The sequence below is a fragment of the Piliocolobus tephrosceles genome, chromosome 1 (assembly GCF_002776525.5).
Source record: "Piliocolobus tephrosceles isolate RC106 chromosome 1, ASM277652v3, whole genome shotgun sequence".
NCBI classification, from domain to species: Eukaryota; Metazoa; Chordata; class Mammalia; order Primates; family Cercopithecidae; genus Piliocolobus; species Piliocolobus tephrosceles.
In genome coordinates this window covers 190,669,784-190,685,472 of record NC_045434.1, presented here as the reverse complement: position 1 = coordinate 190,685,472, position 15,689 = coordinate 190,669,784, and the positions used below count along the sequence as shown (strand labels likewise).

Sequence of the window (15,689 nt, the reverse complement as noted above, 5' to 3'; positions counted from 1 at the left end):
GTTTGCCAGGATGGTCTCAATCTCCTGACCTCGTGATCCGCCCGCCTCGGCCTCCCAGAGTGCTGGGATTACAGGCGTGAGCCACTGCGCCTGGCCATGTTAGCATTTTTAAGTGATTTTTTTTGGACAGACATAACTGTCCTAGTGGCAAAGAAGTTTAGAGTTTTGGGGGAGTTTTAAAATAACAACTTTATTGAGATAGAATTCATATACCATACTGTTCTCTCACTTAAAGTGTACAATTCAGTGGTTTTTAGTATATACACAGTCATTCGGTCATCACTATGGTCTGTTTGAAATGTCTTTATCAACCCAAAAAGAAACCCCATGCCTTTTGTCTGTCTCCCACCAATTTATCCCCTCCAGCCATAGGCTACTACTCTGCTTTCTGTCTCTATAGACTTGCCTGCTGTGGATATGCACTAAAGATGACAAGGGTTTAGCCTCCAGAAGACTAAGACCAAGGGTTTAACCAGTCACAGAAGACCACTTTCTGTATGATTTCATGCAAATGAAATTTCATACAAATGAAATCATACAATAAGTGGTCTTTTGTGACTGGCTTCCTTTTTTTTTTTTTGAGATGGAGTCTTGCTCTGTCACTCAGGCTGGAGTGCAGTGGCATGATCTCAGCTCACTGCAACCTCCGCCTCCCAGGTTCAAGCGATTCTCCTGCCTCAGCCTCCTGAGTAGCTGGGATTATAGGCACGCGCCTCCATGCCTGGCTAATTTTTGTATTTTTGGTAGAAGTGGGTTTCACTGTGTCGGCCAGGCTGGTCTGGAACTTCTGACCTCAGGTGATCCGCCTACCTTGGCCTCCAAAGTTTGGGATTATAGATGTGAGCCATCATGCTCAGCCGACTGGCTTCCTTTTAAATTAGGATGTTTTCTTTTTTTTTTTTTTTGAGGCGGAGTCTCGCTCTGTCGCCCGGACTGGAGTGCAGTGGCCGGATCTCAGCTCACTGCAAGCTCCGCCTCCCGGGTTTATGCCATTCTCCTGCCTCAGCCTCCGGAGTAGCTGGGACTACAGGCGCCCGCCACCTCGCCCGGCTAGTTTTTGTATTTTTAGTAGAGACGGGGTTTCACCGTGTTAGCCAGGATGGTCTCGATCTCCTGACCTCGTGATCCGCCCGTCTCGGCCTCCCAAAGTGCTGGGATTACAGGCTTGAGCCACCGCGCCCGGCCAGGATGTTTTCAAGGTTCATCCATGTTGTAGCATGTATCAGTACTTTGTTCTTTTTTTTTTTTTTTCTGTTAAATGCGATTTCACTGTATGCATATACTACGTTTCATTTATTCATTCATCCATTGACAAGCATTTGGATTGTTTCTACTTTTTGGCTATTATGAATAATACTGCTTTGAATATTTGCATATAAGTTTTTGTGTGGACATGTTTTCAGTTTATTGGGTATATACCTAGAAGAATTTCTGGGTTCTGGGTCATACTGGGACTCTGTTTAATTTCTTTTTTTTTTTTTTTTTTTGGGAGACAGAGCCTTACTCTGTCGCCCAGGCTGGAGTGCAGTGGCGCGATCTCAGCTCACTGCAACCTCTGCCTCCTGGGTTCAGGTGATTCTCCTGCCTCAGCCTCCCAAGAAGCTGGGACGACAGGCATGTGCCACCACACCTGGCTAATTTTTTGTATTTTTAGTAGAGACGGGGTTTCACCGTGTTAGGCAGGATGGTCTCAATCACCTGACCTCATGATCCACCTGCCTCAGCCTCCCAAAGTGCTGGGATTACAGGCGTGAGCCACCGTGCTTGGCCCAAATTCATTCTTTTACATGTGGATATCCCATTGCACCATTTGTTGAAAAGACTATTCTTTATTCATTGAATGGTCTTGTCGCCCTTATCAAAAATCAGTTAACCACAGATGTATGTAAGTCTACTGCCTTTTGAAGTAGTTATTACCTAAAGTGGTAATACAATTTCTGGCAGTAGCTGTTCAATAATAAATAATAGCCGATCAGATTATTTTTACATCACTGAGAGTTTGTAAGTGATAGAGCTAGGATTTGATCCCAAGTATGGGTGACTACAAAGCTGCCTTTATTTTCTGTATTATACTGCAGGCTGCTAAAATGGGAATGAGGCTGTTCTAGCTGCCATGCCTCGTCATAGGTGGTGGTTTTCCAGAGACTCAGAGGCTGCGCTCCAGCATGCCCATCTCCCACCATCAACTTCCTCCCTTCCTAGCCCTCTCTTCCCCCACCACTGTCCATAGTCTCCAGGGTGGACACTTGGTAGTGACATTTACTATTGAGGGAATACTCTGACCCTTCCTTACCTACAGTACAGATACAGGCCTAGGGTTTGTCCCGCCTTTATACTCTCTTCCACCAAATCCCATCTCCTGTCCCAGGCTAAGAATGAGGTTAGAGATGCTTTAACACCTGGTAGGACTTTGTGGCCACCAAAGATATGGATTAGAGTGTGTTAGGCAACACATGGGCTCACTGTCTTCTTGATATGTTTCTGTACTTTGTATGACCCTGCAGAGGCTGCTGTTTGCTGGCGATACTACTAGTAAGTAGTCATTTTCATTTTTTCCCCTCATTTTGTTCTCAGTTTATGCCATCACTGATCTTGACCACATTTAAAAGAAGAGGAAAGTGAGATAGGGAAAATAGGCAGCTTTGCTTGGCTAAGGGAGAAGAGCCCAATTTGAATGCCTACTGTGTGTCCCTATTTTTATAGATTAGGCAACTGATACTGGAAGAGGTGAGGTAATTTACCCCATGGTTGTATAGCACGTTAGGACAGGGTGCATATCAACACTTTTGTACAGCAAAGTCCATTTTCTGTGCTGAAAGCTTGCTGCTTCTGTGATTCCAAATTTCATTGACCCTAAGAGACTGCTTATTGTAAGTTGTGTCTTTAAGTGCTGGAAAGAGAGAGGGAGAGACAGACAGACAGAGGAGAGAGGGGAGAGGGGAAGGGAGGGAGGGAAGGAAAAAAGCTGCCAATTAAGCTGACGTAGTGGTTTCTTTTCACATCAAATACAAGATACATCCTGAAAAAAATAATCATTATTACTGCATTTTGTGAATTCAGACATGTATTGACTATTTACTCTGTGCCATGTAGTTTTCTCTACTAGTGAGGTAAATGTTATCCCATTTTCACACATGATGAAACTGAGACCAGAAAATTTTAAATAGGCCAAGCCTGGTGGCTCACCCTGTAACCCCAAGGCAGGAGTATCACTTGAGTCCAGGAGTTCGGCACTAGCCTGGGCAACATAGTGAGACTCCCATCTCTACAAAAAAAAAAAAAACGTAGATGTGGTGGTGCACGCCTGTAGTCCCAGCTACTTGAGAGGCTGAGTCAGGAAGATCGCTTAAGCCCAGGAGGTCAAGGCTGCAGAGAGTCATGATCATGACACTATACTCCAGCCTCTGCCTCAAAAAATACTAATATATCGGGCCGGGCGTGGTGGCTCAAGCCTGTAATCCCAGCACTTTGAGAGGCCGAGACAGGCAGATCACGAGGTCAGGAGATCGAGACCATCCTGGCTAACCAGGTGAAACCCCATCTCTATAAAATACAAAAAACTAGCCTGGCGACCTGGCGGGCGCCTGTAGTCCCAGCTACTCGGGAGGCTGAGGCAGGAGAATGGCGTGAACCCGGGAGTCGGAGCTTGCAGTGAGCTGAGATCCGGCCACTGCACTCCAGCCTGGGCGGCAGAGCGAGACTCCGTCTCAAAAAAAAAACTAATATATCTATAAAATAATAAATTAAAAAATAGTTACAATAGTGTATCATCATGTTCTCTTGCAGAACTGAATACCAGGGAGCCTGGAGGAGCTGCCTGAGAAAGGCTTAGGGAGGGCCAGAGAAAGGGGATAGCATTTAAGTTGCATCTTAAAGGATTACCAAAATTTGTCAGACAGACAAATGGGATAGTTTAGCATAATAACACTTTATTATAGCTTTAAGCAGACTAATTTAATGAATTAATTAGAGGTGGGGTCTTGCTTTGCCAGCCAGGCTGGAGTACGGTGGTGTGATCATAGCCCACTGCAGCCTTGAACTCCTGGGCTCAAGCTTCCCTCCTGCCTCAGCCTCCCAAGTAGTTGGGACTACAGGCATGGACCACCATGCCCACCTGACTGTTTTTTTTTTTTTTTTTTAATAGAAACAGGTCTCTATGTTGCCCAAGCTGGACTCAAACTCCTGGCCTCAAGCACCTTCCCAGAGTGGTAAGGATTACAGGTATGAGCCACCATACCCTGCCTAAGCAGACTACTTTCAAATTCTGCCTCAGTTTCAAGTCTCAATTTCATCATTTGTAAAATGGGGATAATATTTACTTCACAATATCGTTGGGAAGATCGAGTGAGCTAATGCATATAAAACATTCAGCAGGCCAGGCACAGTGGCTCACGTGTGTAATCCCAGCACTTTGGGAGGCCGAGGTGGGTGGATCACCTGAGGTCAGGAGTTCGAGACCAGCCTGACCAACATGGAGAAACCCCATCTCTACTAAAAACACAAAAAATTAGACAGGCATGGTGGCACATGCCTGTAATCCCAGCTACTCTGGAGGCTGAGGCAGGAGAATTGCTTGAACCTGGGAGGCGGAGGTTGCAGTGAGCCAAGATCGCACCATTGCACATAACAAAAGCGAAACTCCCATCTCAAAAAAAAAAAAAAATTCAACATGACACATAGTAAGCACTCAAATATTAGCTATAAATAGAGATTGGAAGAATAAGTTGGTGCTGATTTTGGAAGCTACATATTAGTCAAGGAGTTTGAACTTTATTCTAAAGTTTGAGCTATTTAATGCCTTAAGCATGAGAGTGACTTACATCACATCTGTTTACCAGTGTGCCGGCAAGGTAGGGGAAATAAGGGAAGGAAACTTTCTGTAAAGTGGCGCTACTTCTTTGTGGGAGAGTGAAGGAGATATTCTCCCCTTGTTGTCCTCCCGCCTTCCCTTCTGCCTGAAGGCCTTTTAATTCCTCCTTTTTCAGAAAGGAGACTCATCTCTCCTGTCTGGTACTTGGGTTGTTTGAGGATGAGATGTCTGGACTGCCCGATGTTACGGGAATCTCCTCATGTCGTATTCCTTTCACCCACCCTGTGAAATGGAAACCAAAACTCCTGAGTGTCTACTAATAGAAACTTTGCGCTTATCGGATTGTTAAAAGTCCTCAATGGATGAGGTCCCTGCCTCCATTTTAAGCTCTTAATTATGTGCTAATTCTGTGCTGGGAGTATCATATACAGCAAGCTTGTCCAACCTGTGGCCCAGGACGGCTTTGAATGCAGCCTGACACACATTCATAAACCTTGAAACATGATGAGATTTGTCTGCAATTTTTTTCTTAAGCTCATCGGCTGTCGTTAGTGTATTTTATGTGTGCCCCAAGACAGTTACTCCAGTGTAGCCCAGGGAAGCCAAAAGATTGGACACCCCTGAATTATACAGTATCTCATTTAATTCTCACAAACAACCCTGTGAAGCAATGATTATCCGTGGCATACAGAGTGAGAAATGTATGTCTAGAAGTTGAGATAACCATAGAGTCCAAGAGATGGAGATTAGACTGAAGTCTTCATGCTCCTCCTCAGCTGCTGGTCTTCTCTGTACCTAGGGTGGCCACATGATCAGCTTACACCGAAGTAGTTCCTGGCTTTGGTGTATAGGACTGGTACCCCTGGCTTGGTTTCCAGATTCCTGAAGTTAAAAAACTTGGATTCTGGGCCGGGTGCGGTGGCCCACGCCTGTAATCCCAGCACTTTGGGAGGCCAAGGTGGGCAGATCATGAGGTCAGGAGTTTGGGACCACCCTGGCCAACATGGTGAAACCCCACCTCTACTAAAAACACAAAAATTAGCTGGACGTGGTGGTGCGCATCTGTAATCCCAGCTACTTCGGAGGCTGAGGCAGGGGAATTTTTTGAACCTGGGAGGCGGAGGTTATAGTGAGCCACAATCGCACCATTGCACTCCAGCCTAGGCGACAAGAACAAGACTCCATCTCAAAAAAAAAAAAAAGACTTGGATCCTTATGAGCCCTCCCCTCTTCTCTTCAGACCCACATGTACCTCCTGCTCCACAGATTAATAGTCGTTGCATGTTTAAAGCTAGCAAGCATCTGATGAATATTTAATAGCATCAAGCAGACAGGCTGCAAACAGCTGTCTGAGATAGCAGCTGCTTAGGGGGAGGGGAGGAAGTACACAACACTGCCTTAACTACCCGTTCTTTTGTTCCCTGGCCTAGAAAATAGACCTGGCTTTTCAAGGCCCCTGAGGAACACAAGCCTTTGAGGGCACTCCACCCTAGTCCTATTGTAGCCTGATTGCTGCCCTCGGCTCCTAAGGAGGCTACCTTCAAGCAGGAGACTCAACCCTTTTTGGGAGGTAATGGGGAAGAATGTTCACTGACCTCTAGAATCCATTTTCCAGTCCCAGAGCTGGAGGTCTTCTACTCTATTGTCTATTCTGGCTCTGAAGCTGAGGATGCAGTCTCATCTAGTGTTCTGCAGACTGCAGCTCACTCCCTCTGTCTGTTTGTTTGTTTGTTTGTTTGTTTGTTTTGAATGTAGTTTCTGCTTTCGTGTACAGCTCTCTCTTCTAAAGGAGAGAGACGTGTATCTGAAAGGGATGTGAATTTCATAGCTGTGCTGCTGAGGTTTAGCTTCTTGGCATTCTGTGATCACAGATTCCCTAGCCTCTCACCAGTGACTGTACTTCTCATTCCTAGCCGGTACTGTGGTGATTGTATTTGCATCTCAGGCAGGGAATGGGCCAATAGGAGTTCTCATGTACACAAGCTAACCCATCCTTGGACCTTGGGGAGCTTCTTGCTTCAAGGAGGCCTTGTCACTTTCAGGGCAAATTTGGGGTAGGGGGGTTGTCCAGGGACTTCTTAAAAAAGACAGCTTAGTTGAGATATTTCTAGATAGAGTGTGAGGCACAGCCAGTCTATCAGCCCAGATTAATCAGCTAAAAAGGGCACCTTGCCAGAAATTTGGGTACTATTTCTGATCTTAATATTGCATTAAGATGCCTAAATTGACTGTTCCCTTGTCAACCTCAGGGTAGCCAGTCTTTCTTCTAGGCACTGTGATGTGTGTGAAGACTTGAGATAGAAGAGTTTGGGTTCAGATACAGGGCTAATTATTCCCAGGGGTCTTCTAACTCCAGCAGCCTTCATGGTTCCTATTCATGGCCTAGCTTTAGGTATAAGATGGTTGCTCCTCAGGTCTCAGGCTCTGGGATTGGAATGTAGCAAACACATTCTGCATCTGCCTTTGAGAAAGAGAAATATCTTACGCTCTGATGTGATTATTTTTAAGCTTCTCTCCAGAAATCAGTACAAATGTCTCCTTTCATTCTTTTTAAAAATACATTCACTATTATACATTAAACACCTACTATGTGCTAGACACTGGGGATCCGGTGGCTGGTGAACAATATAAAATGGTCCTTGGCTTCATGGAGTTTATAGTCTATTTGTGGAAATAGACATTAAACAGATAATCTCATAAATAACAAATACTTTCAATTGTGTAGAGTTCTGCAAAGAAAAGAACAGTGCGATGAGGGTATACAACCTACTACTGTGGTCTTCCTTGAGGAAATGATGTTTAAGCCAACATCTGACGGAAGACTTAGCTAGGCAAAGGGCTTGGGGAAAGGACATAGAGCAGCACTTTATAGGCAGAGGATAGGACTGAAGCAAGTTGAAGCCAAGGTAAGAATCTGGACCTTTTTTATTTTTATTTTTGAGACAGGTCTTGTTCTGTCATCCAGGCTGGAGCACAGTATCAAGATGATGGCTCATTACACCCTCCACTTCCCAGGCTCAAGTGATCCTCCACCTCAGCCTCCCAAGTAACTGGGACTACAGGCAGGTGGCTAATTTTTTCTATTTTTTGTAGAGACAAGATCTCAATATGTTGCCCAGGCTGGTTTCGAACTCGTAGGCAAAATTGATCCTCCTATGTTAACCTCCCAAAGTGTTGCGATTATAGGTGTAAAGTCCAGTCCACCTAGCTGGACCTTATTCTTTTTTTTTTTTTTTTTTTTAAGAGATGGGGTCTCAGGGGCCAGGTGCAATGGCTCACACTTGTAATTCCAGCACTTTGGGAAGCTGAGGTGAGTGGATCACCTGAGGTCAGGAGTTCAAGACCAGCCTGGCCAACATGGTGAAACCCTGTCTCAACTAAAAATTCAAAAAATTAGCTGGGCGTGGTGGCGGGTGCCTGTAATCCCAGCTCCTCAGGAGTCTGAGGCAGGAGAATTGCCTGAACCCAGGAGGTGGAGGTAGCAGTGAGCCGAGATTACACCACTGTACTCCAGCCTGCGCAGTAAGAGCAAAACTCCGTCTCAAAAGAAAAAAAAAAAAAACCAGATGGGGTCTCACTACAGTGAACATAGCTCATTGCAGCGATCATAGCTCACTGCAGCTTCTACCTCCTGGGCTCAAGCCGTCCTCTCACCTCAGCCTCCAGAGTAGCTGGGACGGTAGGCATGGGCCACCGCGCCCAGCTTATTTTTTGATTTTTTGTAGAGACAGAGTATCACTATGTTGCCCAGGCTTGTCTTGAACTTCTGGCCTCAAGCAGTCCTCCCACCTCGGCATCCCAAAGTGCTAGAATTACAGGTGTGAGCCACTGCACTTGGCTGACTTTAAAAAAGCAAAGTTTCATAGAGTTTTGGTTTCCAATTCACAGGGTGGGTGAAAGGAATAGGATATGAGGAGAGTCCCTTAACACATGGCAGTCCTAACATCCCGCTGAAGACAACTAAATGGGAGGAGGGGGGTGTGGAAAATGAAATTATTCAATGTCTGATTTTTAAACTTGCTGATGAGTGGAGAATGGTTGTGGAGACCTATTAAGAAACTTGCTAGTCTAGGCAAGAAATAAGAAAGGTCTAGCCGGGCATGGTAGCATGTGGCTGTAATCCTAGCTACTCGGGAGGTGGAGGCAGGAGCATCTCTTGAACCCAGGAAGTAGAGGTTGCAGTGAATTGAGATCGTGCCACTGCACTGCAGCCTGAGTGACAGAGTGAGACTGTCTTACCAATAACAAAAAAGGGCTATAGTAGAGTAATATTGCAAATGTAGAGAAGGTAAATGAATTCAAGAACTTTTGCCAGGCACAGTGGCTCATGCTTGTAATCCTAGCACTGTGGGAGGCCGAGGCGGGTGGATCACCTGAGGTCAGGAGTTTGAGACCAACCTGGCCAACATGGTGAAACCCCGTCTCTACTAAAAATACAGAAATTAGCTGGGCGTGGTGGCGCGTGCCTATAGTCCCAGCTACTTGGAAGCCTGAGCGAGGAGAATCACTGGAACCCAGAAGGCAGAGGCTGCAGTACTGGAGCTGAGATTGTGCCACTACACTCCAGCCTGAGCAAAAGAGCAAGACTCTGTCTCCAAAAAAAAAAAATATATATATATATATATATCTTTTAGGAGATAGAATGAACATAGTAGGGTTCCAGGTTACTGACTGGAACAGCTAGGGAGATGGTAGTGCCATTTAAAAGACAGGAAGCACTGGCCAGGCATGGTGGCTCACATCTGTAATCCCAGCACTTTGAGAGGCCATTAGGAGGATCCCAGGAGTTTGAGAACAGTCTTAGAAACATACGGAGACAAAAACTTTAAAATTAGCCAAGAATGTTGGTGTGTGTGTGTGTGATCATATTTGGAGGCTGAGGTTGGAGGATCACTTCAGCCCAGGAGACTAAGGCTGAAGTAAGCCATGATGTTGCCGCTGTACTCCAGCCTGAGTGACAAAGCAAGACTGTCGTTAAAAAAAAAAAAGAAGAAGGAGCATTGCTACAGGTTTTAGCATGAGATCAAGCCCCTTCCCTGTGCCCCAGATTTAAGATGTGTCTCCTCTAGTCCACCCTGACTGAGTATTTGGTGCTGGGATGAATCCTTCATAACATCCATGGCTCCTTGAGCCTAACATTGAATTACCAATAATAGTGATAAGAAGATGCCTATTTTCTGATTTCCATTCTTCAACAGACTTTAAAGATTTTTGTTCATCTTTTTCACATCTCTAGGACAGCAGAAAGCATTTTTCCCTGTGTTTATAGAGGCTTCAAAGCTTGGATAGGCCCCCCAAAGGTTTTGATTCTTCCCTGGGTCACTCAGCTGAGATATGACCAAGGACAGGAGATACTGAGTGTGAGACTGCATTTTCATTACCTGACAGCAAAAAGAGAATTCATAGGCTGTGGACTTCTGTTTTCTACCCATCTGTGTACCCAAGAAACCTGTGTACTGAATGAAACAACTAGAGTTGTGCTGTGGGATGGGGCAATTGTAAGGGAAGCAGCCTGGTCAGGTGGGAGGCTGGGAAGGCCCCTAATAGGGGAGCTTTCTTAATTTTCTACCTTGTGTCTTTGCAGCTATCAGAGGACTCCGGAAACCTGGAGAGCTACCTGCTGTATAAAGGCTGGCCTGAGGGCATTTGCTGAACACAGAGAAACCCAGGAGAAGAGATCAGCAGTTTTCTTTCACTCTACTTGATCTGTCAGATTTACCCACAGAAAGCCAGTCAGGATCCCTTAAGAGTCTTTAGGCCCAGAATGGAGTCCTCAGGGCTGCAGGGGACTGTGGTGCTAACAATTAAACTGTTCGAGACTTTAAAGAGTTGAAGGAGACTAATGGGTATCCCTAGCATGGCCTCCTAGATGAGAATGAACTGGCAACTCCTACTGTGCCTTCCCAGTCTATGTGGTTCCCTTTAGCCTCCCATAGAATTGGCTGAAACACCCTACGACCATTTTCTGTTTCCCCACTACCACACCTGCGTTACGGGTGTCAGCCTGTGAGTCCTTGAACCCTTCCTGAGGGCTCCCAAAGGAGGGTGACCACCGCCCCTCCATTGAAGACTGAGGAAAGCCAAGTGAGAAGATTCATTTTATTTGAGCAAGTTATTTAACATCTGAACCTGTTTTTCTCTTCATTGTTGATTACTTACCTTGTCCAAAAAGGTCATAAAGGGTAGTAGGGCTTTTTCTATTCCACCTTTGTACTATATTTCTCCCCAGCAAGTATCTGCCCCTGAGGAGCTCAATAAAGGTTTGGTCAAGTGATGAATGGCCCCACTCTGGTAGCTTCTATCAACTCTGGGAGAGAGCCAAAGCCCCCATCTAGCTCTCACTTTCCTTCCAGCTATACTAGACCAGCTATTTGTTCTGACATTTTCTCTTGAAGGATTGTAAAGTCAGCCTTTGATAGGCTTCTGGTTTCCTCTGGCCTATATCTAGGTTGATTTAGACTCAGCTTCCTGAGACGCTAGGGACCTCTGATACTGCACTCTTCCCTAATGCCTTCTGGTTATTTACCCTAACAAAGGAACAAGGGGAAGAACTGAGGTTAGGGAGAGAATAGAGCTTATCTGCATTTTAACTGTGCCTGGAGCATTCTAGTGAGCTTGGATTGGTCCTTAGCAGGAACAGAAGTATAATGGAAAGGGATTCCTTAAAGTCAGTTGATTCACACTGGGCAAGCTATTTAACCTCTGAACCTGTTTCTGCCTTCATTGTTGATTACTATAAATAACAGCTAATAATTTACTTATTTCTTAGTATGTACCAGGAAAATTAGAAAAACTGAGACTCAAGGAGAATAAACTTGCCTGTGGTTAGAAAAAGACTTAATGGTCTGTACTATCAGACTTCATGGCCTATTCTTTTGACCTGTTTGTACCTCTCACAGCCACAAGTGCTTTGAAATAGTAAAGTATTTTGTTTGCATAAGGGGTTCGTCTAGGATGACAGATCATCTAGGTTTACCCAAGACAGAGTTTCTGGGATATGGGACTTTAAGTGCTAAAACTGGAAAAGTCACAGGCCAGCCTCGATGAGTTTGTTACCCTGTGTTTACATTGGATGCTCTGAGTCCAGGGCTGACAAGGGAGGAGTTTGGGGTGGGGAGTTAGGGAATCAGATGGCATCCTCATCATACATAAATGGAGGCACAGAACCTGAGTCACTGGCTGAGGAGCCAGTGTTAGATTCCTAGACAGGTATACCCTCAGTCTGCTAGGATTTCTACTGGGGAGCCACAGAATTTTATAGGAAAGCTTACAGGGCTGAAGCCAAACAGATCTGAATTCAAATCACAGCTCATCATTTGTATATTTCCAGAGCCTGTTTAATTTTTTTTTTTTTTTTTTTTTCCTTTTTGCTTTAAGAAGAGCTGTAGGTCCTGTTTACTCCATCAAAGTAGGATAAAAATTGCTACCTACTGAATGGGATCTGAGAAGCAAATGAAGTGTTTGAAATGCCTGGCACGGGCTCTGGACACAATACTGCTCAACCCTGAAGTTTCCCTCCTCCTTTTTTCCCAGGCTTGTGGGTCTTATGCAGTCCTGTCACCTGTCACAGCCTTCATCCTCCTGTTACCACTTAATGGCCCTTGGGATCTTCCTTGAGAGCCCTGACTTTTTGGGCTTGGCCCACCCACCCAGCTGCCCTGTATGTCAGTCACCTCCCCTGCAAGCTGAGAAGGGATGACATCAGCCTTTCCCTCTTCCCCGCTCCCAAGCCTCTAGGCTGTTTTGAGCCATAAATATTTTAGTTGGGTCTTTCTCTGGCTGTTGCCAAGGTGATGGACTCTCAGGGGACTGGGGTGGGAGTGTGGAGGTGGGGCTGGCAGCCTGGGGCCTGGCAGCAGAGCTGGCCTTGGAGGAGCGGGTATGAGGCCTGGCCAAGAGTCAATGCTTGCAGCTCAACAAGCAGGCTGTTGCTCTACCTGCCTGCCTTCCCTTTCCTTGGTCCCTCAGAGCCACTTCTGTTGCCTACAGGCCTACTTCTGCCCTTGGCTGCTGCTGTTCAACCTTAGGTAAACTGTTGAATGTCCCTAGGTTTTCATTTTAACGTCCGTAACAAGAATCCAAGAAAGCAAAGGAAGTTTTGTAAAAATGCTGTAAGATGCAAGGCTAGTGAATCATGATTGGAGAAGCTAGGTCCCATTGCCTTTTCTGATAGACCTAAAGGCTGAGGTCTTGATGCCATGTGGATGTGGCCCTGAAGACAGCTCTTAGGTATGCAACTGTCTCCCCTTCCTCCTTTCCCACGATGCACCGTCTACTGTTTTCTCTGAAGTTCCCGGGTCTAGCTAGATGACCTGGCTTGGCATGGGGTAGCCCAGGAAGGAGTTGGGCCTTGTGGCTTATGAGCAGAGTTGAGAGTCTCTTTTGCTTGAGACACAGAAATTCGGGTCCCCAAACTAGATCTGGCCCTCATCCTTACCTACCTCACCTCCTTCCTGGTGACCTTACATCTGGTTAGCTGCTAAATTCTAGGTTGTGGCAGCATGCCCCACCCCTCTCCTTGGGATGGGTCTAAGAAGGCCCATAGAGGAGGCACTGGGATCCATTCCCTACCCTACCATTGAGAATCGCTGCAGTTGTATCCAGGATTCCACATCTTATGCCCAGCCATGGCCAGCTCAATTTCCCTGTTGTACTTGGAGTTAAGATTCCTTTGCATCAGGCTCTCTCTGGTGGTTAAGATGTGCATTGCAGAAAAATAAGATAAATGAGAGACTGAACTTCAGGCCACCCTGAGAGGTGGGGATAGTTTACACCAAGGAAAAGAATCTGTGTCTCCAACTCCTAATAACTTCCGCTCCATTTGTCACATAGGATATCTCTCCCATGTGTTTGCTTCTCTCCATTAATCCTCACAACATAGTAATTTTCCTAATTTTACAGATGAAACAGGCTTAGAGAGTTGAAATCAAGTCCAAATTCTTTACTGTGTGTAACATTCAGGATCATCAAGTGATCTGAACTGAACCTATTTTTCTAGCCTCATCTTCAGTTATTCTCAAGCCAAACTGGACTCACCCTTCTGGAACATAGCCTACTTGACAGTTCCCTCTATCTTAATTACCTTAAATACATTACCTGTCAAAATCCAATCTCTTTTTAAACTAAAGAAATACGATATTTTCTGGGTTTTCTATAGTTTGCATATATTTGTAATAAATATAAGATGTGGGAAGATGAATGGATGAGAATGGGGGTGGGGGATTGCCTGGTAGGTGGGAGGTTGTGTGGGGAGACTAATGTATACATGGAGTGAGAACGGCCCAGGAACTTGGAAGAACATGAAGACACCTGGATTCTCTGGTATTGAAAATCAGATGTAAGTATTCTTGCTGGCAAGAGAAGGTGAAAGCACATCGCTGGTGGGCTGGGACCGGGCTGCAGGTGACATTTTTTTCAACTCCTTCAATCTTAAATTCACATTAGTTTGTTTGAGATGGAGTTTTGCTCTTGTTGCCCGGCTGGAGTGCAATGGCACGATCTTGGCTCACCACAGCCTCTGCCTCCTGGGTTCAAGCGATTCTCCTGATTCAGCCTCCTGAGTAGCTGGGATTACAGGCATGTGCTACCATGCCCAGCTGATTTTGTATTTTTAGAAGAGACGGGGTTTCTCCATGTTGGTCAGGCTAGTCTCCAACTCTTGACCTCAGGTGATCCGCCCACCTCAGCCTCCCGAAGTGCTGGAATTACAGGCATGAACCACCGCACCCGGCTTGTTTTTGTTTTTGACGCAGGGTCTCGCTCTGTTGCCCAGGCTGGAGTGCAGTGGCGCAATCTCAGCTCACTGTAACCTCGACTTCCCAGGTTCAAGTGGTTTTCATGCCTCAACCTCCCAGGTAGCTGGGATTATAGGTGCACAACACCACACCGCCTAATTTTTGTATTTTTAGTAGAGGTGGGGTTTTACCATGTTGGCCAGGCTGGTCTTGAACTCCTGGTCTCAAGTTATCTGCCCAACTTGGCTTCCCAAATTGTTGGGATTATAGGCGTGAGCCACCATGCCCAGCCCACATTAGTTTACTTTGTACTTCGCAATATATCCATGTTTTAATAAAAATACCTAATGCTTCAATAGCACTGAATGGCTCCAGAGAATGTGTTCTTAATGACTGCATTTTGATATTGAATATTCTGCCTTATATTTCCGTTGAATAAAACTGACATTCCAGAAAGCTGCATTGTGTTTTATCCTGCGGATTCATCACTTCTGTGTACCACCAGAGGTCTTCATAGTCTGGGCTGAAAACTGCTGATTTAAGGCCAGGTGCGGTGGCTCATGCCTGTAATCCCAGCACTTTGGGAGGTCGAGGCGGGCGGATCACCTGAGGTTCAGGAATTCGAGACCAGCCTGGCCAACATGGCAAAACCCCAACTCTACTAAAAATATGGAAATTAGCCAGGCATGGTTGTGGGCGCCTGTAATTCCAGCTACTCAGGAGACTGAGGCAGGAGAATCGCTTGAACCCAGGAGGCAGAGGTTGCAGTGAGCCAAGATCGTGCCATTGCACTCCAGCCTGGGCAACAAGAGCAAAAGTCCATCTCAAAAAAAAAAAAAGCTGATTTATGGGACGGATTTGGGCCAGGTGTTATGGTTCCATTTTGTAAATCCAGTTATTTGGGAAGCCCAGGCAGGAGGATCATATGGGCCCAAGAGTTGAAGACCAGCCTGGGTAATAGAGTGAGACTCTATCTCTACAACAACAACAACAACAAAATTATTTTGAGATGGAGTCTTGCACTCTTGCCCCGACAATGGCACAATATCGGCTCACTGAAACCTCCACCTCCCAGCTTCAGGCAATTCTCTTGCCTCAGCCTCCTGAGTAGCTGGAATATAGGTGCACACCGCCACGCCAGGCTA

The 15,689-nt window shown here is 45.7% G+C and overlaps 1 protein-coding gene across 4 annotated transcripts in view; it reads left to right on the top strand.

The window, feature by feature from the left end:
- The window catches only part of KHDRBS1 (KH RNA binding domain containing, signal transduction associated 1), a 46,361-nt gene extending 35,273 nt beyond the window's left edge, over positions 1–11,088 (top strand). The window contains exons 11-13 of one of the 4 annotated variants that reach the window (XR_002733165.2): positions 4,145–4,221; positions 6,241–6,380; positions 10,395–11,088. The gene's annotated coding sequence lies outside the window, so the exon portion shown is untranslated. The remainder of the gene's footprint in view (positions 1–4,144; positions 4,222–6,240; positions 6,381–10,394) is intronic. The other 3 variants (XR_002733166.2, XR_002733167.2, XR_002733164.2) reach the window with 3 other exon arrangements.
- Positions 11,089–15,689: the final 4,601 nt, after the last annotated feature.